Genomic DNA, 22,132 nt, shown 5'->3' with positions numbered 1-22,132 from the left:
TGAAGAGGACTGTGCCCTGGCAAAGCCTCTGAGGCAGGCAGAGCTGAAGTAATGAAGGAGTTGGTTGGAATTCCCTGGCGGTCCAGTGGTTAGGATTCTGCGCTCTCACTGCCGAGGGCCCGGGGTTCAACCCCTGGTCAGGGAACTAAAATCCCACAAGCCGTGTGGCGTGGCCAAAAGGAGAAAAAAATGAAGGAGTCTGTAGGAAAATCAAGAGGATAGGAGGCCTTGGGGGTGAGAGTCCCCTCAAGGAGGAGTTAACGGCATCCCAAGTGACAAGCGGGCCCAAGGGTGAGGTGGGGAGGAGGCCAGTGGGTTGAAATGACTGGGAGCCGCTGGTGCCTCCTATGGAAAGGTTATGATGGGGAAGAAAGCTGGATTTCGAGGATTGAATGGGGACTGAGGAAGCAGAGAGAGGATGTTAAATCTCCTGATGAGTGGGCGAGAGAGAGAAATAGGGCAATGGCCTGAGGGTAGGGCAGGGTTGGGGTACGGGTGTCTTACCAGGGCACATTCTGTAGTGTTTGTGGGTACGAAGCGGGGCGGGCTGTGGGGGAAGGAGAGAAAGAACTGAAAGCAAAGGGACATCTCAAGCTCTGAGATGAGCAGAGGCAAGAGGGGCCCAAACCAGGGTAAAGCCAGGGAAACAAAGGATGGGGAGAGTGAGGAGGAAGGAACAGGCCTCCATAACCAATAGACTGCAGGGGAAGGGACACTTCGGACTGAGGTTTCCAGCTGTGAAGCCAGGGTTGGGGTGGGGGTGGGGCTTGGGAAGGAAATGCTCCGGACCTCTTGCCTCCTTGCATTTGGGGTGTCCAAGGGACCTGCAGGTGGAAAGCCTCTGTAGGCAGCTGGGTGTGATGGACTGGAGCCCAGGAGGGTGGGCTGGCCTGGGGTCCTGGGGAACATTCAGCTCAGATGCAGTGGTGGGAGCAAGCGAGGTTACCCAGTGGGGTGTGAGAGGCAGGGAAGGAGTCTGAGGAAAAGCTTCCAGGAAGACAGCCTGGAGAGGAAGAGTATGTTACCAACGCCTAAGAAGTGTTCTTCAAGGAAGAGCGTCCATTACGGTGATCGGTTTCATTTGATGACTATATGAGTAATACATGAAAAGACTTTGTGAGCACTGGCCTCCCAGTGTAAACAGCAAAATCTCCAAGTTTGCAGGTGCATTTTCCCAGCTCCAAAATGCCAAGGTGACACGGAGAGGAACTGCAGAGGGATCTTGCAAGTAAGCAGAAAAGTGACAGATGAACTGCACTGTGGGCAAGTGTAACATAATCTAGTGAGGAGGATAAATCCTGAGCTCTCGGTTACCACTTTGGGAAAGGAGACAGGAGTCAGCACGGAGGCATGGGTCAGTCCCTCCAGATTAAGGGTCTTTAACCTGGGGTCTAGGGACCACCTCCTGGAGTTTCAAGGGCCCCCAAAACTGAATGTACCACCAAGTGAAGGGGCCTGGGGACAGGTGGGTGGGAGAGAGGAGATCCCCGGGAGGGGGTTGGGAAACTGGCCCTGGAGCTCAACTCCACACGCTAGTTACTGCTGGGCCTCCCCAGAGGGTGTGGTTCTGAGGTTTCTCCCTCTCCCAGGTTCCCAACCTGCTGAAGAAACTTACCCTCGACATGCAAACGATGGAAACACACGGGTGTCTGGGGCACTCTGGTTCGTGTTTTTTACCTTCAGATGTCTCTGTGGCTGAGCCGGCTAGGGGACTGCAAGCCCTCAGGGGAGGAGGGAAGAGGGAGCTGTTCCCTAAGATCTGTACCCAGATGGGCAAGTGGGTCTCTAAGGCACGCTTATCCAGGAGGAGGGTGCAGGCCTTGGCAAGCTGTCTGGGGGCAGTGCTGGACCTGCATTCTGGCCATTGTCAGCCTCAGATCCCTTCCTTAGGTAGCTCCTCTTCAAAGCTGGATGCTTGGCAGGTCACCCACCACCTGCCCCACCCTACCCACCCCCCAGTTGGAGTCTGAAACTAAACCATGTTGAAAAGAAGAGCCAAAGTTGATTTCCCATTAAACAAGTTCTTCTGTGGGAGATCTCAGGGCTCAGACGCCCCTGAAGTGACCTGGTATGTTTGAGAGGAGATGGGGAGATGGCAGGTGACATCTGATGGTGTGATTGGGTACTACTTTGATTTCTTGACCTCCTCCCCACCATCTCCTTTGACCTCAGCCTTTTCTTTTGTTTACTTTCCTGAGCCCTTACTCCCAGGGGGCCTCCCTCCCCTCCACTACAGGTGTCCCAGGTCCCAGATGTGCGTCCACATTCTGCACCCTCTCGGGCAGTCCGGCTCTTAGGTCTCCCCCGGCCCCAGCCGAGGTCTCTGGTCTCCCTCCCGGAGTCGCTCCCCGAGCAGGGTGGGGCAGGACGCCCCGCACCCACTCTGCCCGGGACCGAGACTCCCCGCTCACGCCCTCCGGCCCGCCAGCCGGGAGTCCCCGCGGCTGCTGCGGGGGTCCGGCGGGGATCCGCCTCGTCTTGGCCTGGCAGCCCCCGGCCCCCGCGACTGCGTTACTAGCGGACCCCGATACCGCTTCCCTCCTCCCTCCGAGGGGTCTGCATCGGAGAGGGTCTGGGGGCCGCTGCTCGGCCCGCGCTCGGCCCGCAGTCCCGCTCCTCCCCGCGCAGCCCCACTTGTGGCCCCGCGGCGGCCGCGCAGGGACAGCTGCATTTCGCGCCGCCCGCCGCTAGGAAGCCGGCCGCGCCTCGCTTTCCCCGCCTCCCGCGCCCCAGCCGCGCCGCCGCACCCGGCCCGCCGCCGCCGCCGCCGCCGCCGCGGGATCGCGCCCCTCCCCCAGCCCCCGGCCTCTCCGGCCCGCGGGGAGCGGACGCGCGCGCGGCTGCTCGGTAAGACCTCCCTTCGCTCCCAGCCGGCGCCGCCCGGCCCGCGCGCGGCCCCGACCCGGCCAGGCCCCACCTTCCCGGGCCCGGTCTCCGAGGCGCCGCCGGGAGGGCTGGGCGGGCGCGAGTTTGATTCCCTGGGCGGCCGCCGCTGCTGCCGGGAGCCCGCGCCGCCTCAGCCTCGTGCGGCGGTTCGGCCCCGCATCCTTCCCGAGCCGCCGCCTCCTCCCGGGCCGCGGGCGCGCGGGGCGAGCGGGCACCTGGGGGCTGGGAGCGGGGCGCGCGGGGAGAGGGGTGGTCGCGGGCGGGCAGCGCGGGGAAAGCGAGCGAGGCCTCGGCGAGCCGGCGCCGCCCGGAGCCCCTTCCCCGGCTGCTCCCCCTTGTGTGTGTGGGCGCCCCTCCCCGCTTGGCCCGGGCCGGGTTTGGGGGGGGGGGCGCTGGCTGCTTGGCGACGGCTGGCGGGGGGGCGGGGCGGGGGGGCGCCTGCCGGGGCCAGAGCTCCTTTTAGGAAAAGGGGAGGTTCGCTTCCTGTCCCCGCCGATGTCACAGGTCGGCTCAGCTTTTTCTGGTTCCACCCGGTCCCCTGGGAGCTGCATCTCTCGTGGCTCGGCCAGGGAAAGTTCACCAGGCACTGTCCCCGCCCCTGCTTCCCCCCCACCCCACCCCGTCCGGCCCTAAGTGCCCAGGGCTGTAAGCTCCAGGGGGTTGGTGTCGGCGCTAATTCTTTCTTTCCTCTTCATTTTCTGGTTGCATTGTTGTCTTACACCTAGCACGGGCTTGCCGCCCGTTTCTTTTCCCGTTAAAAGAAGTTTTAGTTCCAAGAAATGAAATGCCGGGAGAGGAATTTGATTTAAGCGGAGGGAGGTTTTAGATTTTCCTTTTTGTGGTGAGAGTGGAGGGTGACTGGGAATTTATTAAGTTGTCCTAGAGGTGACAGAGGATACAAGACCTTCTCACTCCCCACCTGACCCTCCGGCAGGAGCATCGCTGAGCACGGGGAGGAAGCCTTCCTGTTATCCTGCGGCACCCTGAGCCTCCCTGCTCGGGTGAAGGAACTCAGGGAGGTGCTTGGGCCTCTCATTCCTTTTCTTTGCCAGGCATGCTCATCTTTACAGCCTGGGTGGAGCTGGCCAGGTGTGCCTGAAGGAGGTGAGGGACACCAGGAATTCTCTCATGAAGGAAGTTGTCTCACCATGAGATTTGGCCCCCTTGGGATCAAGTGTGAAATGGGTCCCTCTCTGTTGTTGGCAGTCGAGGCCTTTGGAACCTCAGTTTGAATGGAGGATGGCATCCCTGGGCTGGAGAGAGAGACCTGGCTCAGGTCACCAGGAAGCTGGAGGGTGTGTGAGGGACCCCACCCCAGCTCACGTTCTGCAGCTGGAAGGAGCAGGAGACGGGATCAGGAGTGGGGCCTCCGGCCTGGGCACATCCTTAAATAGGAGAGAGACCTTGGGCAGCTAGGATGGTCTAGGGATGATGATATGATGGGGCGGGGCGGGGAGGGGCTTGGGGCCAGAGTTGGGGTTATGGGTCCCTTTGAGAATCCGGTGACAACTCTAACTCCCCCCTCCCTCCCTCTGACACGTGCATGTGTGTAAGGACACACTTTGTATGTAGTATCAGAAGGTCACTGTGCCCCTTGGAAGTGGGGCCCCTGTTGAGACCCCTGATCTAGAGTCTGTGGTCCAACCTAGGCCATTCAGAGCAGTTCCCTCCTTTGTGTCCGGTCAGTGAATAGTCCCAGGGTGCGGAGAGCAGACCTCTCAAGAGGGGTTTTCTCATGACCTTCCGATGCAACTTTGGGCCGTGGCCATAGAGACCTGGAAACTCTGGACCAGATCCCAGCTCCCTACAGCTAGCCAGAGGATGGGGGCTGATGTGGTGGCCCTTCTCCAGGGGCTGATTTTGCTATGTGGTGAGAAGGCTCTGGGCACTAACTGGGCCAGGGCCACAGAACTGTTGAATTAGAGGTAAATACAGGGACTAGGGTGAGGGATGGATATTCTGGTGTTTCAACAGGATAGGAGCCAGGTGCTTTAATAGCCCCAGCTCATTCTTGGGGCCACGGGGTTGAGGTGGGAGAAGGTGCTTCAGTGGAGAGTGTAAGTGTGAAAGGCAATCCTCCTTTTGAGGAGGTCTTTGGGCAGAGTTGTTCAAGGCCAGGATCGAGGTATTGTAGGTTCCTTAGATCCTTCTGGACTGGGCAAGTCGGGGCCAGAGGGAATGGCTGTCACCATCCCCAGTGCACCCCCAAGGAGACCTGGCCTGCCTTTTCTTTCTTAGCCAAAGCTCACTGGGCTCTGGGCTGCTGCTCAGGTGTTGCTGGCATTTATACTTGGGGATCTGGAAGAGCCTTTAGTAGGTCTGCTGTCTGTGACTTCTCTGCTTGGTATTGAGAAGCCCTTCTTAGGTTCAAGTGCCCCCAGACAATGGAAGCTCATGGAGACTTTTCTTTGCCTAGCAGGCAGTGTTGAGCATGTGGAGACAGGGATCACCTCTGACTATACAAGGTGGCCTGGAGGAGGTGATGTCTCCGTTTTCTTGGCTCTTAGACTTACAGGAAGTGAGAACCATAAAGGGCTTTGGAGACACTGTGGTCCAGTGGTCCCTGACTTGGAGCTTGGAAGCTGTGTTGGTGGGATGTAAGGGTCCCGTTGTGGTGACTAGAGATTCGCATTCATCGGTGGCCAGGACTTGTCTGTCGGCCGCTACACCGGCTGCCACAGGTTGGTGAGTTTAGAATGCTGGTTATGCCGGCTCACTCAGTTCTTCTCTGATGCTCTCCGCTTTTAACCTCCCAGTAGGCATCTGTGATGTGTCAGAGTAATATAATGGACTCCTAATAATGCAGCTATAGCTCTTATCTTTAAAACAGGTCATAAATAATAAACAGAGTAACAATGCCTGTCAACATAAACTCCCTTTTCATAAAATGTGAAATGCACTGAGGAATGATTGGTGGGATGAAAACTTTCCAAATCCCTCTAACCTCCACCCCCAGGAGGCAATCCGGCCACTCTGTGCCCATTTCCATAATAGCTTAGTGGTTTAGAATGCAGGATCTGAAGTTACATACATATTCCCAGTTGCAATTCCAGCTCTCCATCTTACTCTTTGACTTTGTAGATGCTTCAGTTTCTCAGCTTTAGAAAAAATGAAAGGAGATCTATGCCAGACAGAAGCTACTATTATTATTATTTCTTCACTTGGGTGCTAATGTTCTGAGGCTTCTTATTGCTAAGGAAGATCTTTGGTAAAAACTAGAGGCTGAGGCTGGCTTTTGGAGGGGTGGGATGGGATAGGATGAGGCTTAAATTTTGAGCAGAGGGGAGATGACGAGCTGAAATGTCAGGAGATGACAGAGAAACATAGTTGGGGGCAGAATGACCTGGCGTTCGTAGCCCTGCTGTGGAACCAACTCTTCTCCCTTCTCTTCGGAGGATTTGCCCTCTAAGCTGGTGGGGGTGGGGTGGGGGGAGGATCATAATCAGTAAAAAGGGTTGAATGGCTTTTTATGTTAATGCTAATATTGGTCCTGGAGGAACGGCAGAAGGGGCCTGGAGGAAGGGGGTCTAGTGAGGGGAGGGCAGGCCCAATGTCAGTCAGGAGTGGAAGCTGCCAGGGGCAGGTCAGGGGTTCTGTGAAGCCATAGGCTTGGGAAATAATAATTCCAGCTCTCACTGAGCACTTGCTGTGGGTCAGACCCTGTTCCAAGTGCTTCTCGTGGATCAGCTCCTTTCATCCTCACGAGGTCCTATGAGATATTATATCTATTTTTCAGTGAAGAAACGGAGATATAAAGTGGTTAAATAACTTGACCAAGGTCCAATGGCTAGAGACTGGCAGAGCCAGGATTTGAACCTAAGAGGCCTGGCTACAGAGCTTACATCGTTAGGGAAAGTCTCAGAGAGACCCCTGCTGAGCCAAGGGCCGAGAGGCGGGGCTGCTGGCTGGGGGGATTGGAGGGGTTACGTGCTCTGGGTGAAGGGATGATAATACAGCATCCAAGCATCATTGGGACGTGCCTGGAGGGTTCAGCCTAGCACAGCCTACTGAGAACCACTGGCTAAGTGCCAGACACTCTCCTGGGGCCTGACCCTGAGTACAAAGGTCACTAAGACATGACCCCTGTCTGGGAGATGGCTGTAGTCTAGTTGGGGGGAGAAACATGTCAGCCTAGAATTTTAGCTGCCATGGCAAATGCTGCACTGAGGCGAAGCGCTGAAGAAGGGGATGCTTTTCCAGCCAGAAGAGGAGCTGGGACAGGGCTTCCTGCAGGAGGGGGCACTTGAGCTGAGTGAGGGTAAAGGTGGCTGCTGCCCCATGGGCTTTTTTTTTTTTTTTTTTTTGCGGTACGCGGGTCTCTCACTGCTGTGGCCTCTCCCGTTGCGGAGCACAGGCTCCGGACGCGCAGGCTCAGCGGCCATGGCTCACGGGCCCAGCTGCTCCGCGGCAGGTGGGATCTTCCCGGACGGGGGCACGAACCCGTGTCCCCTGCATCGGCAGGCGGATTCTCAACCACTGCACCGCCAGGGAAGCCCCCCATGGGCTTTTGATCTGACCACAGAGTATATCGCTCTCCCACTCTGTGAATTCTGAGTAGAACCGAGGGTCGAATTTTCTGGATCCTGCAATGCCCTTGCCTTATTTGGCTACCTTGATGCTTTTGTGGTTTTTAAAGTCACCTCCTGTACTGCCTGCAGTGAACATGCTGAAGAAGGAATAAAAATCTTGTAAGGGTTGTTGCTCAGAACACAGTGATTCACTCTTGTCTCTCCGTACTTAGAAGCAGAGCCAGAGGCAAATGCGTGTAAACTGCAGAGGAGGGACTCGAGTAAGGTCTGAGGACAGTGTTGCAGATAGGATGTGAGATGCGAGAACAAGTGACACAGGAACGGAGAGGAACTGCCATCCCCGAAGGTCTTTAGAAATGGGAACAAGTTCCATTTGTCTTTGTGGTTTAAGAGGTTTCATCCGGAGACAGGAAGATGAAGTAGAGGCCCCTCGAGATCTGTGTCAGCTCAGCAACGGGAGGGGAAAAGGATCTGGAATTTTTGAGCTAGAATGTTGCTCACATCTGGCCTAACCCCTCCTTTTACCATTGAAGTGACTGAAGAGTGCCCGTCACCGTGAGTGGCTCATTCATTAGTTAATGAGCCAAGACACAAACCACATCTGCCCAACAGCTGTGTGCTGCCCTGTGTCAATCCCCGTCAGAGGGGATGCATTCTGGGGGCACTCCGCAGCCCTGCTGGGTGGAGTCCACGCCTCGTGAAGAGGGCTGCAGGAGACCTGCAAGTAGTTGACCGCTTGTCTGGCCATTGGCACTAGAGAAAAGCTTCAGCTCCTACTCACAAGATGTTTCTGAGAATGGCCCAGTCGGAGCTAGCGGTCATCTTATTCACCCTCCTGGCCCAGCACCTAGATGAGCTTCAGGCATACCTACAGGGCCTTCAGTAAACTTTGTTGAATGAAGAGTAAATAGCAGACGATCCACAAGTTATTACTCTTTTACCAAACACTTGTTGGGCCAGTACGTTTACCATTTCAAGTCTGTTTTGTCCAAGCCAACAACTGAATCATTACACGATGCCCCCAGCAACAGAGGAAGGCGTCCAAAAGCATGCTGGGGGCAAGAATGATGAACAGAAGAGTTTGGGATTTTTCTCAGAATGTATAATTCTTTGAAAGGGTTTCAAGGGCAGACCTTATGTTCGTTTATGATGACTTGCTCTCTTTGTTTGTTGGTTGTAGTTGTTGTTTTTGTTCCCAGCATGAAAGTAAAGGCTGCGTTTTTCGAATTTAGGAAAAGCATGTGGTCTAGCCATCTAAGCTGCGTAGCAAGCAAGATGGCTGCAGAGATCTCCAAGGGGGGCAAGGCTTTGCTCTCAGAAGAGAATCTGCTTAAGAATGAGCCAAACACGAACCGATGCTGGAAAAGGAATTTAAAATACTGGGTGGTGAACTCTACTTGCTGGGGTGAATTTAAATTAACTTGTGCAAATTAAAGAAAAGCAGCCGCAGCAGAAAACCCTGTGGAGGATCTCTTGCTTCCTCCTGCCTGTTCATTAAGGAAGCATCGGGTTTTAGCAGGCACCTGCAGAGCTCTGTTTTTCCCGGCGACCGACACGCTAGATCTGGAGCTCTGCGGAGAAGATTCTTTGTGGTCGTGTAGGATGATGAGGCGTAGGAAATCGTTATTTCACTTCGTTCAGGTCTGAGATTAGTTTCGGTTTCAGGCTGTACCAGGAGCTGAGTGAGAGAGAGAGAGGGAGAGAGAGAGAGCACGCGGGGGAGCTAGGGCGAGTGAGAGAAGTGAGCTGGGAGAGTCTCACCATTGGCTGCCACTAGTGGCAAGGTGGGTGGGCAGGGAACTCCTGTGGCTGAGCAGGGAGAGGAGGAAGATGAATCAGAGCTGGAGTCGGGGAAGGCGGCCATTGAGCATGTGTGTGTCTATGGGCTGGGAGGCAGCGTAAGAAGGAAGATAGCAGCAGGTGTGCACAGGGCAAAACCCCGCACAGTTACAGGACTACTGAGCTGGGAGGTTGTAGGGAAGCTGTAAAACACGGATTACCTGGATGAGGTGGGTTTTCCACGAGCAGGTGCAGAGCTGAGAGGAAAGCCAGGTGTAAGTGTGCCACAAGGCCTACACCCACCTTGTACCGGTATCCTTAAAACTTGCATCTTCTTGCGTTTGAGTTTCCTTAAAAAAAAAAAAAAAAGAGAGAGACAAATGAAGGTTTGAGAGCTGATAGTTGAGAACCTGCAGACCTTTGCAAGTTGGAGCATCTTCTAAGACGCTGTCTTCAAGCTGTCGTACTTCCTGAGACGGTTTGAGGCCAGTCTGGTGGTTTCACAGGGCATCATTATCCTAGAAAATCAGCACTTTTCCTCCCCGGACCGGATGTGGGTGTGGCAGACACAAATGTTTCATCCCACCTTAGCAGTGCTAGAGCATCATTGCATTTTATTCCTCGAAGTCATAAATTCATTTTATTTCTAAAAGAATCACTGAATTTCAAAGCCAGAAAGGATTTTGAAGATTATCCAGACGGCTCCTGTAGAGGAATTTGTGGTCCTGGGTCATTAAGCACCTTGAAAAGAACTATGGTATGTAGTTAAGAACTGCAAGTCAGACTGCCTGTGTTTGAATCCACCCCTGCTAGTTGCTGCTGTGTTCTTGGGGCAAGTTACTCAAGCTCTCGGGGTCTTACTTTCCTGACGCACGCAATGGGAGTAGTAATATCCCCTAATGGTTGCTAATGAGGATCACTTATTAAGCCCTTAGCACGTGCTTGGCAAATCGTAAGTTCTCAATAAACGTTAGCTGCTGCAACTGCTGCTGCTGTTGCTATTATTATTGTTATTATCATCATTTCACGAAATCACGTGGCTAGTTAGTGGTAGAGCCAGGGCTCCAGTGCTGAACTCTTTTTACTCCTAGTTCTCTCCAGCATGGCCATAAGATGATTTCATCACAGTCTTGAAATACACAAAGAGCACTGATGACAGCACTTGTGTAGAAATCTTCGAATGAATGAACGTTCATAATAGAGCTGGAAGAAATGGGCTCAATCCACGTATTAGATATAGTTAGACTTTGGGCATTGAGGGCATATGTTTCCCAAATAATCTGTGTCCACAACCATCCTTTACTAGTGTTCAGAGGTTTCCTAAATGCCAGAATGGTTACCTCTGCTAGAAAGGTTGGGGTGTTTCTCGATATTTTTGTTGAGCTCTCCTCAAATTGGAAACATCCATTTCAATGAGTTGTGGTGGCAAGCAGGCTTTTGGGTGTGACAGAAATATTTCTGTAGCCTGGCTGCTATTTATCCAGGGTGAAGACAGTGCATGGTTTTAAAAACTACGGGCTTGGTGGAAGTCTACATGTCTTAGGCCAGGCCTGCACAAATGCCTTCCCAAATGATTTGCACTGACCTTTTTTGCAAATTGCTGACAGCCTGGGAGCCTCCCGAGGGAGCCTGAACTATTGTTGAGGTGGGTGTGATCCTTGGCCTTGAGGGGTCTTTTGACACCTTTGTGAGGTGGTATAAGGCCGTTTTGGTCTATTTTCTTGGAATATGAAAACAAATGGAAATTAATTTTGTTTGGCAAATCCTGCAACATTCCCTTGAGATACCGCCACTCTCTGGGGCTTATAGAATTGAAGTCTGTTTTTGATGCTTATCCATGGGACTTCTCAAATTTCCATCCTGAGGAAGGGAGCGTGTTAAAGTGTGAAATTTCTGAGTGTGCGATTTGGAGCCCAAGATGAGAGATCCAGGCTGAGCTCTGCCATGTATGGACTGTGTCATCTGTGTTGTTCTGAGCAGATCACTTAATTTCTTAATTTGTACTTTTCTTGAGGTTAATCTGTTATTGTACCCCGGCAGCAAATGGCTTTTGAACACATCTGTTAACTAGAGCTGGTAATGATAATCCCTGTTGCACTAGATGGTTGTGATGGTCTAACAATGATAACATTTTTATTATGTACTTATTGCATGCCAGTCACCTTCCTGTACATTTTAAGAGTATATATTTATTTACTCAGCCCCGTATGAGTATAGTATTATTTACCACTTTCCATCTGAGGAGACTCAGAGGGTTAAGTCAACGTGCCCAAGGTCACACAATTAGGTAACCGAGGAGCTGGGATCTGAACTCAGAAAGCCAGGCTGCTGAGTCTGTAGATGGTGTTTCCAAGAGGGCTTTGTTGTCGTGTTGTACTTCTTACTCCTTGACTGTTCCTCTTCTTATTTGACAAGCTGAGGGAGGGATAAGCTGAGCCTGGAGGTAGATTAAGTGTGCAGATCACAGTGTTGGAAAGAATGAGGAAATGGGGCATATGAGAGCTTTCTTTGGAGTTATAGGGAAACAGCTGTTTCTAAGTTTGGGACAGAGCTGAAGAGAGCCGACAGGGACAGAGAAGGACATTTTCTGGGTGGATTTTTACTCTGTGCCTTGAGGGGCTGCACTGTGGATTTAAGGGCCATGTGTCTCTTTGCTCTCCTATCACTTTATTTGGATAGGGATCTCCTATCACTTTCCTATCATTTTATTTGGAAGCCTGTCTTTACATCCCAACTCAGCCCTCAGCTGTGACAGCTTCAGAAACTTAGAACTAACTGCTATGGATACAGATAGCAAATTCTTGACACATGAAAGGCAAGGTGAAAGATGGGCTTTTTAGTGGAAATTCTTCTTTGTTATTGCATCTCTCTGAAATGCATATGGGGGTGAGCCATGGAGTGGCTGGTGTTCAAAGGAGAGAGAATTGGGAACTTGGGTGACTTCCTTTCTTCTCATGAGTTGACTTAAGAGAATGAATCATCCTATTAGCTTTCATCTTGGAAAAGAAGAAAGAAAAGAAAGCACGAGTGAGTGAGATGGCATTTGACTGAAACCAGAGGCCTTCTGTGTGGGTATCCCAAGGTAGAGGCCGGGCGGACACAGAGGGTCTTGGTGGCTCGAGCCAAGGGTGAGATACCCCCAGGGGATTTGGGAAGTGCTCCCAGCTTTGTGCCACTGCCACCTCCAGCCCTCTCCATCCCCGTGAGGCTCTGGGGAAGGAATAGGCCTTAAGGGGAAATAAATTGGGGGGGGGGTGTCATTTTTAAATGGCAAACCACTGGTGAAATTCATACATAGCAGTGATAATTTTGAAGATATAATGTAAAAATTCATCACATACAACTAGAGACACTGCAAACATAGTTTTTGACCTTTAGGGACGTGAATGGCCACTTGGACTCCACCCCATGAAGGGGGTGGGGCCCTCCCTGTGCTAACGCCTGACTCCCCTGGGACATCTTTGGGGACCTCTTGTTCTCTTTAGAACTCAGATAGGAGCCTTCCAGGTGTGAGTACTCCCTGCCTGCCCCGCCTCACCCAGAAGCTGCCCTGTTTGTCTCTGAGTTTGCGAGGAAGCTGGGGGGGCGCATCCTTTTCTGAGCTCTTTGTGACCTTTCTGTGGACTGTCATTTGGATTGTGAGCCAAGGCTGGAGTCCCCAGAGGAATTCAAAGTCCACCTGGGAGGGAGGTATCGCAAGAAAACTCCCTCAGATCAGCCCCCCTGGAAGCCCAGTTTAGGAATGGTAATACGGCGGCCGTTTTCAGACACCCTCTGGCTTCATGGCGAACTTTCCCCAGAGCGGTTGCTTTTCTCTGCAAGGCCCCGCTGCCCCCATTTCGCCTCGTTTTCCTTCTTGCCCCAGCCATCAGCAGTAGCTACTGTTAACAGCTCCCATGTGTAAGAGGACTCACTCATTTCAAGCATTTCACGTTAGTCATTTCATTTAGTCCTGTACCAAACTATGAGCCAGGGATTATTGTCTTTTTAGATGTGGGAACCAAGGCTGAGGGCTAAGGGGTAAGGTAACATGCCTAAGTAATACAGCCACTTACTCAGTGGGATATGGTTGTTTTTTTTTTTTTAAACTTTATTGTAAAAATTTTCAAATAGACTCCAAACTGAGAGAGGCTAGTACAGTACATTCCCACGGACCCATCACCAAACTTCTTCGCTCCTTGTGGAGAAGCCCCTGCTCCAGTGCTTCTGGGGCCGCGGCATAGAGCAGACACCTTTGTGTGAATTAGAAGAAGGGACCCTTTCTCCAGGGTATGCAGCTTGGTAAGCAGAGCACAGGCGGGATTCCAGCCCCATTTGCCCCTTTGGATGGGCACCTTGTGCAGTGAACAGCCCGTACAACTCTATGTGGTGGCCCTACCTGCCTCACTTGTCTCCTCATCTAGCTTTTGGCAGAAAGAGACTGAGTGATGATTTCTCTGGTTGGCCCTCAACTACATGGGGTCAGGGGAAAAAGGCTCAGCTGTTGGGGACTTTGGGGGCTAAAATAAATTAAGCAGGAGTGTAATTCCCAGAGGAGATAACTCTTGCTGCAGAAGAGGGTGAGGGCAGATGAGCCGTGTCTTTTGCTGCTCCTGTGTTCTACCGGCCACCTGCTCTCGTGATGACTCCTCCTTGATGCCCTCTCCCCTCTGTTCTGTGCCCAGGACAAGGGAGGCACTTGTGTGTGGCCGCATGGCTGGCAGGAGGGGAGCTGGTAGAGCCCAGGGTATGAAAACCCGGTGCGAACTCAGTCTTGGCTGCTACCCTCCCGGAGTTGCTGGGACAAGCTGTCTTTGCCTCCTGGAAGCTTACCTTTTCTTGGGCTCAGTTTAGCCAGTGGCTGGGTGGGAGGTCCTGCTTTCACACCTGTGGGACTGCTCCTTTTAGTGCCAATGTAGGGCCTGTGGCTCACCAGATAGGGCGCACCTTGAGGAGAGGGATTGGGTCTTTTTCACTACTGTGCTCTTGGCTGTATGGACACGTTACAGCATCTAGTCTTGATGTTCTAGAAATATTTGTTGAACAAGTGAATGTTAGACAAACAAATACAGCGTCCTGCAGACCAGAGAAACGTGCTGAAGGGCCCCGGTTGAATGATTCGTGTGTTTCAGCCAGGAGAGAAGCTAGACTGTGTGCTGCGGTAATAACCAAACCCTGACATCCCAGTGGCTTGACACCATCTAGGGTTCATTTGTGCTCATGGAAAGTCTGACGTGGGTTAGACAGCCCTCCCCGACCTGTAGCCACACCATCTGGAATATGGGGCCATCACAGTTCCCCAGCCCCTGGCTTTTAACTGCCTTAGCAAGGAACTGACACCTGTTCCTTCTGTGTGTATTTAATTTGTCAAGAACTGGTCACATGGCTCCAACCTAACTGCAAAGGAGGCTGGGAAATGTAGAGGAGCAAAGGGTTGTCTTCATGGTTTCAAAGGAGAGGATTTTGTACTTCTTGTCTCTGGCTTTAAACCACTGGAGTGCCTCCAGCCTCATCACTTATCCTCAGTTATAATTTTTTTTTTTTTAAACACTAACAAGAAGGGAGCACCTGCCACTTTCTTTAATCCAGGGAAGGAGGCAAGAGATGGCACTGAAGGAGAGTCACTTCGCAGGGATTTTAACCTCTCCTTTACTACATTTTGGTCATGTGATATTCATTTGGTCACCCCACCTTTGTGAGCCTCTTTCCTCATCTGCAAAAGGTGGATAATTGTCCACCCATCTGTTAGTTCAGACTCTACTGACTGCAAGTAACAGAAGCCAGCTTGAGCTATTTGAAGCCACGGGGGAATGGAGGAATCAAGGGCAGGAAGTACGGCTGGCCTCCCAAGTGCCTGGAACTGGAGGATGCCACTGCGTCTGTGGGTGTGTGCCAGATGTCATGGGGCCTCAGCCCCCACATATACCCATCCTCCTTCCAGTAAATATCAGACTGAGTTGTATCTCAGAGCCTTGATTCAGATTCCTGAGGAAAGAGTCTGATTGTTCCTCTGTGTCAGCTGTCTCCTGCTGGTCCAAGCAGTGATGGCCAGGAACACATGGTCATATAGTACCACCTGGCTTGGGGCCTGTCCCCTGTGGATGGGGGTGGGGGCAGTCCTCAGCAAGGTGCTGGTGCTTACCTAGTTCAAGGGTTGTCGAGTTGATTGGATGGTGTCTGTAAGAGCGCTCTGAGAACTATAAAGTGCTGCATAAATGTGAGCTGGCAGGGTGGTGTGGGGTTTCTCGTTAGGAGTCTTGGAGATCGCACTGCCCTGGAGGGGGATGGGAGAGATTATAATGCTGTGGGAGAGGGTTTAAGTTTTGGTGGAGGCAGGGGAGCTGTTTGTTGGAAGGTCATGGAGCAGAGACTGGAGGGAGTGGACAGGACTAGCGTGGGGGGCATTGCCAGGGGTCAAGCTACGATTACAGGCCGTTAGACCGTAACGTTGTAAAAGAGGGAATACTTGGAGTGTGCTCTCACCTGCCTCGGTAGTTGACACTGTGATTGTGGAAAGGATGTTAGCCCACATTACGGCATTTCAGTCCTCGTCCGACATTGCCCCAGTGGGCTGTGTGACTACGAGCAAGGCTCTTCACCTCTTCGGGCTGAGTTCTGCTCTTTGAGGATGCTGTGTGCAGCGTATGCTTGGGCCATGTAACATGGGCATTAAGGCTTGCAGTCTGCAATGAGACAGCTGGGTGTGAATCCTCCTTCACTTGCTAGCTGTATGACCTGGGGACATTTCCTAACCTCCTCCAGTCTGCTTCCTCACTTGTGAAGTGAGGATATTCATAGTACCTACCTCACTAGGTTATTGTGAGGGTTATATGACATGAAGGCTCAGTAAAACATTAGCTAACATGATTAACGGAAGCCAAAGCTACCCGCTGCCAGGGACCTGCGGCCGTGTGGTAACTGTGTGCTCAGGCCTCTTGAGTCAGACTGAACATTAGGACTGTGGGGAGGGAGGGTGGGAAGCTGGGGGGCGGGGGCTGGGCATGGCCCACTAGAGGCAGCCTGGGGACTGATGCTCAGGGCTTTCTAGTAATTCAGTTCCTCCCTGGAGGCCTGCGCCCTCCTCCCGACCTGCAGCCGCTTCCCAGCCCTGGCGCTGGGTGGGCGGTTGGCTGGATTCTGGAAGTTCAGTGACCCCCTTCCCTGCAGTCCTGGGAGGCCCCGGGTCTCAAACCAGATCCACGTTTGGGATTAAAGTGCTCCCCGTGGTGAAACTGCAGATCCTGGAGAGTTAAAAAATAAATGAAGAAACCCTTCCGACCACAGAGCAATTTGAGGGCTGAATTATTCAGAGGCCCAGCTCCCTCTGGCTTCTCGGAGGGGGGCGGGGGGCGGGGGGGGCGGGGGGAGGGACCGGGAGGAACGTGGGCCTGGCGAGGCTGGAGCTGCCGGCTGCCGCCGTCAGGCCCAGGATCCCGGCGGCCCGCGGCTTCAGGCCGAGGCCGAGCCCAAGCCGGCCCCTCCCGACCTCCCTGGCCGCTGGGCCCCGGGCACTGAGAGAATGAATGACAGAAAGAGGTCGTGCGGGTCCCTGTCCCCTTGAGCGGACGGCCGGGCGGGGAGGCAGGGCCCGGAGCGAGGCGCCTCCGGCCTGCTCCGGGGGGAGCCTTAATCCCCTTTCGTCCCCTTTAGGAGGATGTTTTCTGATTTGAGGGAAATCGGCGCTTCCAGCAGCTGCGGGGTGCAGGAGAGGGGTGTCGGGGGCCCGCGGGGCCCTGGGGAGGGGGTCAGGACGGGTGTCCCGGCGCTGCGCCGGCTCCGGGCTGCCGGGAGGACCGTGGCCATGGCAACCCCGGCCGGGCTGCGGTCAACACGGGCTTTCAAAGGGGGCCTTGTTCCCTGTGGGAGCCCTTCAGTTGCAGCCAGCGGGCTTTTCAGACCCGGGGAAAAAAGGGGGGCAGCGGGGAGGGGGTGGCCTGTTGATGAGGAAGTGTCACTCCTGGTCCCCTCCTCCCCAGCCCCAGGCTTGTTTCCTGGAGGCCCCAGTTTCCACAGATCCTGCTTCTGGAGAATGAAAAGAAACGTAAGCATGAGGAATGTGTTCAGTCTCCAGGCAACAGGGTGTGTGTGTCTGTGTGTAACTGAGGGGAGGGAAGGAAGCTTGGAAAAAAAAAAAATCCCTATCCTGCTGGCCTCCAAGAATGGAAGGCCTCGGTGTCCTAGACCAGCGGTCCCCAACCTTTTTGGCACCAGGGACCGGTTTCGTGGAAGGCAGTTTTTCCACAGACGGTTGGGGGGGTTGGGGCACGGTTCAGGCGGTTGTGCGTGCGATGGGGAGCCGCAGATGAAGCTCGGCTGTCTCGCCCGCCCGCCGCTCACTCGCCCGCAGCTCACCTCCTGCTGTGCCGCCTGGTGCCTAACTGGCCGCGCGGATGGCTACCGATCCGCGGCCCAGGGGTTGCGGACGCCTGCCCTAGACGGATTTTAGCAAGCTAGCCAGGGCCACCCGAAGCAGATCTTTAAGACTCACGCATCCTTTGGGCAACGAATAGCAAATGAGAAAATATCAGAGAAAATACTAAGTCATTCGTTCAGTGTAATGTAACCAAATGGCAATTTACATTCTTACGTATTAGCCAGTGAAATTTAGTGAGAAAGCTGATCTTGGGAGCTTGAATAGCCTTTGCTGTCTTTGGGGGAGCTTGGCCGCTGGATTTCCCTCCCTTCATTTTGTCTTTAACTCAAGTATAAAAATTGGGAAGAATGGCATGTCTGCTCTCTAAGCACCTGTATCACTTTTAAGGTAGTCTCTATAGATTTGTTAACGAATGTGTGAATGATGAATGCATTTCCACTTAGGGCAGCTAGGGGTTAATAGCCAGATCTTATCCCTTGACACTCCATCCCTCTTTGGCCTTGTCCGAAGAGGTGGCCAGCAGGGGCAGCCTCAGGTGTGGGGAGATGGGGAGGCAGGACATGAACTTGACTACATCAGTTAACTGTTGACACTGGCCAGGCCTCTGTCAATCAGCTCTCCAGATCCCCCTGGGGATCCTTGAGCGAGGTGTGGGGAAAGATCCTAACCTTTCCAGCTCAGAAAGGAGCTGATTCTGGGCCTGCATTTATTTTCAGGTCACCGTCAGCCTGAGGAAAACAGCGTTCAATCAGGTAGACTGGAGTTTCTACTGCTGCTGCTGCCCCCATTCTGGTCAAGAAAAGTGGGGGAATCAATAAACTTGAGTATACATAGGTGGGTGTCTTGGCCATTTAGCAAATGATCCTCACACCCACAGGAGAGCATGAAGGGGGACTCATTCAGAGGTTGGACACTGAGACCCAAGTCAGGTGGCGGCATTCTCATCGGCCCCCATCTCCTCTGTCCCCTCCTGCTTTTGAGGTTGTAGGTTCTTCTTGTCATCTACTATTGCATCCGGGGGAGATGGTGCCATTTGAAGTGGCTTCTTCATTTGAAGTGGGGGGGTGGAGAGGGCTCAAGAACTTTCCAGACTCTTCTGATTAGCATAAAATAGGCACTGCATGGAGCATTGTCTGGAGCTTTGTGGAGAGAGGGAAATAAGAGATGTAGTTCATGCTTCTGGAGAGAGTCAGTCTAATGGATGAGTCAGCCAGCACATTAAAGCAACATTAAGGGCCTGTAAGGTGACAGACCAGAATCAGAATGTGTGTGGGGTGGGACCCAGGCATGGGTGAGCTTTAGAAGCTCCCCAGGTGTTTCTCATGCACAGCCAGCGTTTCCGGCCATCCCTCCAGCGCAGTGTTTGCAAATGGGGATGATTTTGTCCCCTGGGAGACATTGGCAGTGTCTGGGGACGTTTTTGGCTATCACAGTTAGGGGTGGTAATGCTACTGACATTGGTGAGAGCATCTTGTAGGGAAATAGCACATGGCAGGGTTTGGAGGTAGGAGAGTGTGGTTTGCTTTCGCAAAGAAGAAAGAGCCTCGTGGTTTCATGAGGGTCAGCTGAGATCCGGAGTTGGTTTTTCAGCCTCATTTTCCCCAGAGTTGGGTCTGTGTCTTGTCCAGACACTTTTGGTTTGGACGTCAAGCCCCTCTGTGTTTGCTGTGTGTGTAAGTAACCCTCAGGCCTTTCTGCGCCCTGTTGTGAGTCAAGTCAAGGAGCCCCTGTCAGGTACCACCGGCCTCAAGTGCCCAGCCCCACCCTCGGACTGACTTTCCCTAAGCCCATGCATATATGAAAGCTACTGTGCAGAAGCTCGCCTTCCCGCTGGCTCCAGGAAGATGCAGTGCCCCTTGCCTTAGTCAATGGCTTGGCTTCACGGCCCCTTCGGTCATTTATTCCCTACTTCTTAGAGAAGAGTGAGGAAGTGTCCCTCGCCTCTCGAGTCCATCATGGTACCTGACACACGGCAGTTGCCCCATAAATATTTTGAATGAAACAGTGAATCCCTGAATGAGTGGGAGATCTGAGCCCTTTACTGTGAATTGCCCCTTTAATAAGTACATAGTCCTTCAGTCCTTGGGCCATAAGTTAAATTAGGAGAGACAGACTGGTAATAAGGAGGAAAGTCTCTACGGTCAAGAACTTCCAGGGAATAAGACAGGTAACCTGAAGGAAGTGGGAACCATTTCCCCTTGGCGTTCCCCTGCTCGTGGCCTTTTCTGGCCACAGGAGTGGCCACTGAGGAGCCGTTTCTGCCCTCCTGGGATGACCCAAACACACGTGTGTGGTAATCCTCCCTGGGCATCACTGGCTGAGATCCAGCTGCAGGTGCCATGAGCAGAGCTGAGGCAGGAGGCACAGTTTAATCAGAATACCTCCTCTTCTCGGGTCTGGTTATAGGTAGCAAATGCCTCAGAGCCGCTCTTCTCTGCCCCTAAGGCAGTTTTTCTGCAACTCAGGAAAAAAGGGCCCCTGGTGTCCCAGGCTCAGGTTGGGGTGGGAAAGGTGTGTTGCTAGGGCTGCCTGTGATAGGAACCCGGTCCCATGCAGGGCCTTCTGCCCCCTCACAGCCAGTCCCAGGGGGAGAGCCTGTTCTCGGGCCCTTTGCTGGGCTCTGGCTGGCTTTGTCCAGTCGAGTTTCTGGAACCAGCCTTATCTGCCCCTGTGTGATGTGCCGTTAGAAACTTGTTCCTCAAGTCGGGTCCCCAGACCAGCAGCACCCACGCCACCTGGTGAGAAATGGAGAGTCTTGGGCCCCACCTCGGGCTGCCCAAGTCAGTCTGCATTTTAACAAGAGGCCCAGGTGGTTTGCGGGCACGTAAAAGCCTGAGGAGTGCCTTGCTAGAAGACTGCTTGCTGAGGGGGGCAACTGCGGGGGTGGCCTCATTTGAGGGGCGTAGGTGCCCGTCTTTGCAGAGCGCTCTAGGGCAGTGCTTCTCAAACTCTGAGGTGAAGGACAGGTGGTTTATTTCATTCTTTTGGGGACGGATATGTGGCCCGACGAGAATGACCCCCTGCACAAGTCTTAACTGGTCTATATGCTTTCTCTATTCAGAGAGGCAAGTCTCCCGTCGCATGCTTGAATGTGGTAGCAACATCAAATTGCTAGAAACGTCTCTAAATCCTTACTTACTCTCTTTTCCTGTGCTTATCTTGCCAAGGATCCACAACTAACAGTTTCTGAATGGTCTGCAGACCTGCTTTAAGTGGCCCTGGTCTAGGGCCCCATCTTTGGGTCAGATAGACTTGGGTTTGAACCCTGGTTCTGTCACTTAACTTGCTGTGTGTTCTTGGGCAGCTGTTTAGCCTCTCTGAGTCTTAATTTTGTCATCTGTAAGTCAGAGATAATAACGCCTCTGCCTCCTAGGGTTGGAGTTAGGGTTAAACGAGGTAAGCGTGGGCGAAGCGCAGAACGCGTGCTTGATAATACTGGCTGTCGGTTGTGGTCAGCAGCGGCACTGTTACTGTTTGCTGTCTTGGAGCATCTGAAAATGAGGACAGCGGCTGCAGTTAAGGGAATACCATTGCTTTTAGATAGACAGCTGTCTTTAAAAGTGTAGAAAATTAGTTTGGAACAGAAACTTTCTTCCCCCTGCGAATTTCTGATAGTTTAGGGCTGCAGGTAACGTATTTTCCTCTATGTGAATCCAAGCAAAACCAAGGATCAGAATTGGGACAGTGTTGGAACTTGTCTTGCAGCGGTGGAAAGAAGTAAGAAGCGGTGGGTAGGAAATCCCTTTCACCCGCAGGGCCGGACTGTTAACTCTTCCCTCTCCTCCCCCACAGTGTATCTCTTGGATACCCTCTCCCAAGCAGGCCGGGTGGTGGATTTTCAGTGCTAAGTTGCCTAATTCTGTACGGCCAGTGCATCATCTCTTTGCGGAGAAATACAGCTTCCCGCTTGGATGTTTCATCGGAACGAGGAGATGAAGTGAAAAAGTAGAGGACTCAAGTTAGAAGATCCGTGTTCTGGAGTCAACTTAGCAAGCATTGATTGGGGTGTCACCTCACTGGTCCATGTTTGTTAACCTCTTTTTGGGTTCCAGACCCCTCTGATAATCTAAAGAGAACTTTGACACCCTCCTTCACCCTGAAGAGTGTATGCACACCCAAACACATTCAATTGTGCATTTGATGTCGTTGGGGGGAGATCCCTGGACCTCATCGAAACCTCAAGGACCCTTGGCTAAGAAGCTCCACAAGGCTTGTTACTAGTGTACTAGAATATCCAAGTGGCAGGTTGTGGAGTCAGAGTGCAGGGGTCTGAATCGTTCCTCTGCTGCTTGCTGGCTTGTTGAACTTGGGTACATTAATTATCTCCTCTAAGCCTCAGTTTCCCCATCTATAAAGTCGCCACAAGGATAGTACTTACCTCACAGGGTAGTTGTGAAATTAGATGAGGTAATATTTGTCAAATGCCTATGTTGCATTATTACTGTTTAGCTTACAGAATGCCCATTGCCCTCTGGAGGAATCCCACCTTGGTAGCAAGAACTTGTGCTGTGCTTATTTGAGAGCAAACAGTATTTGGACTGAGACCATGAGGCTTTCCTTTGGATGGGTGTGGAGTGGCCCCCCT

General features: G+C 52.8%; 1 protein-coding gene across 1 annotated transcript in view; it reads left to right on the top strand.

The window, feature by feature from the left end:
• The first annotated feature begins 2,724 nt into the window (after positions 1-2,724).
• CUEDC1 (CUE domain containing 1) overlaps positions 2,725-22,132 on the top strand; it is a 76,434-nt gene continuing 57,026 nt past the window's right edge. Inside the window, 1 exon segment of the mRNA XM_032617286.1 lies at positions 2,725-2,847. The gene's annotated coding sequence lies outside the window, so the exon portion shown is untranslated.

Source organism: Phocoena sinus, chromosome 20, assembly GCF_008692025.1.
Source record: "Phocoena sinus isolate mPhoSin1 chromosome 20, mPhoSin1.pri, whole genome shotgun sequence".
In the NCBI taxonomy this organism is placed as follows: domain Eukaryota; kingdom Metazoa; phylum Chordata; class Mammalia; order Artiodactyla; family Phocoenidae; genus Phocoena; species Phocoena sinus.
This window is presented reverse-complemented; position numbering and strand designations above follow the sequence as displayed.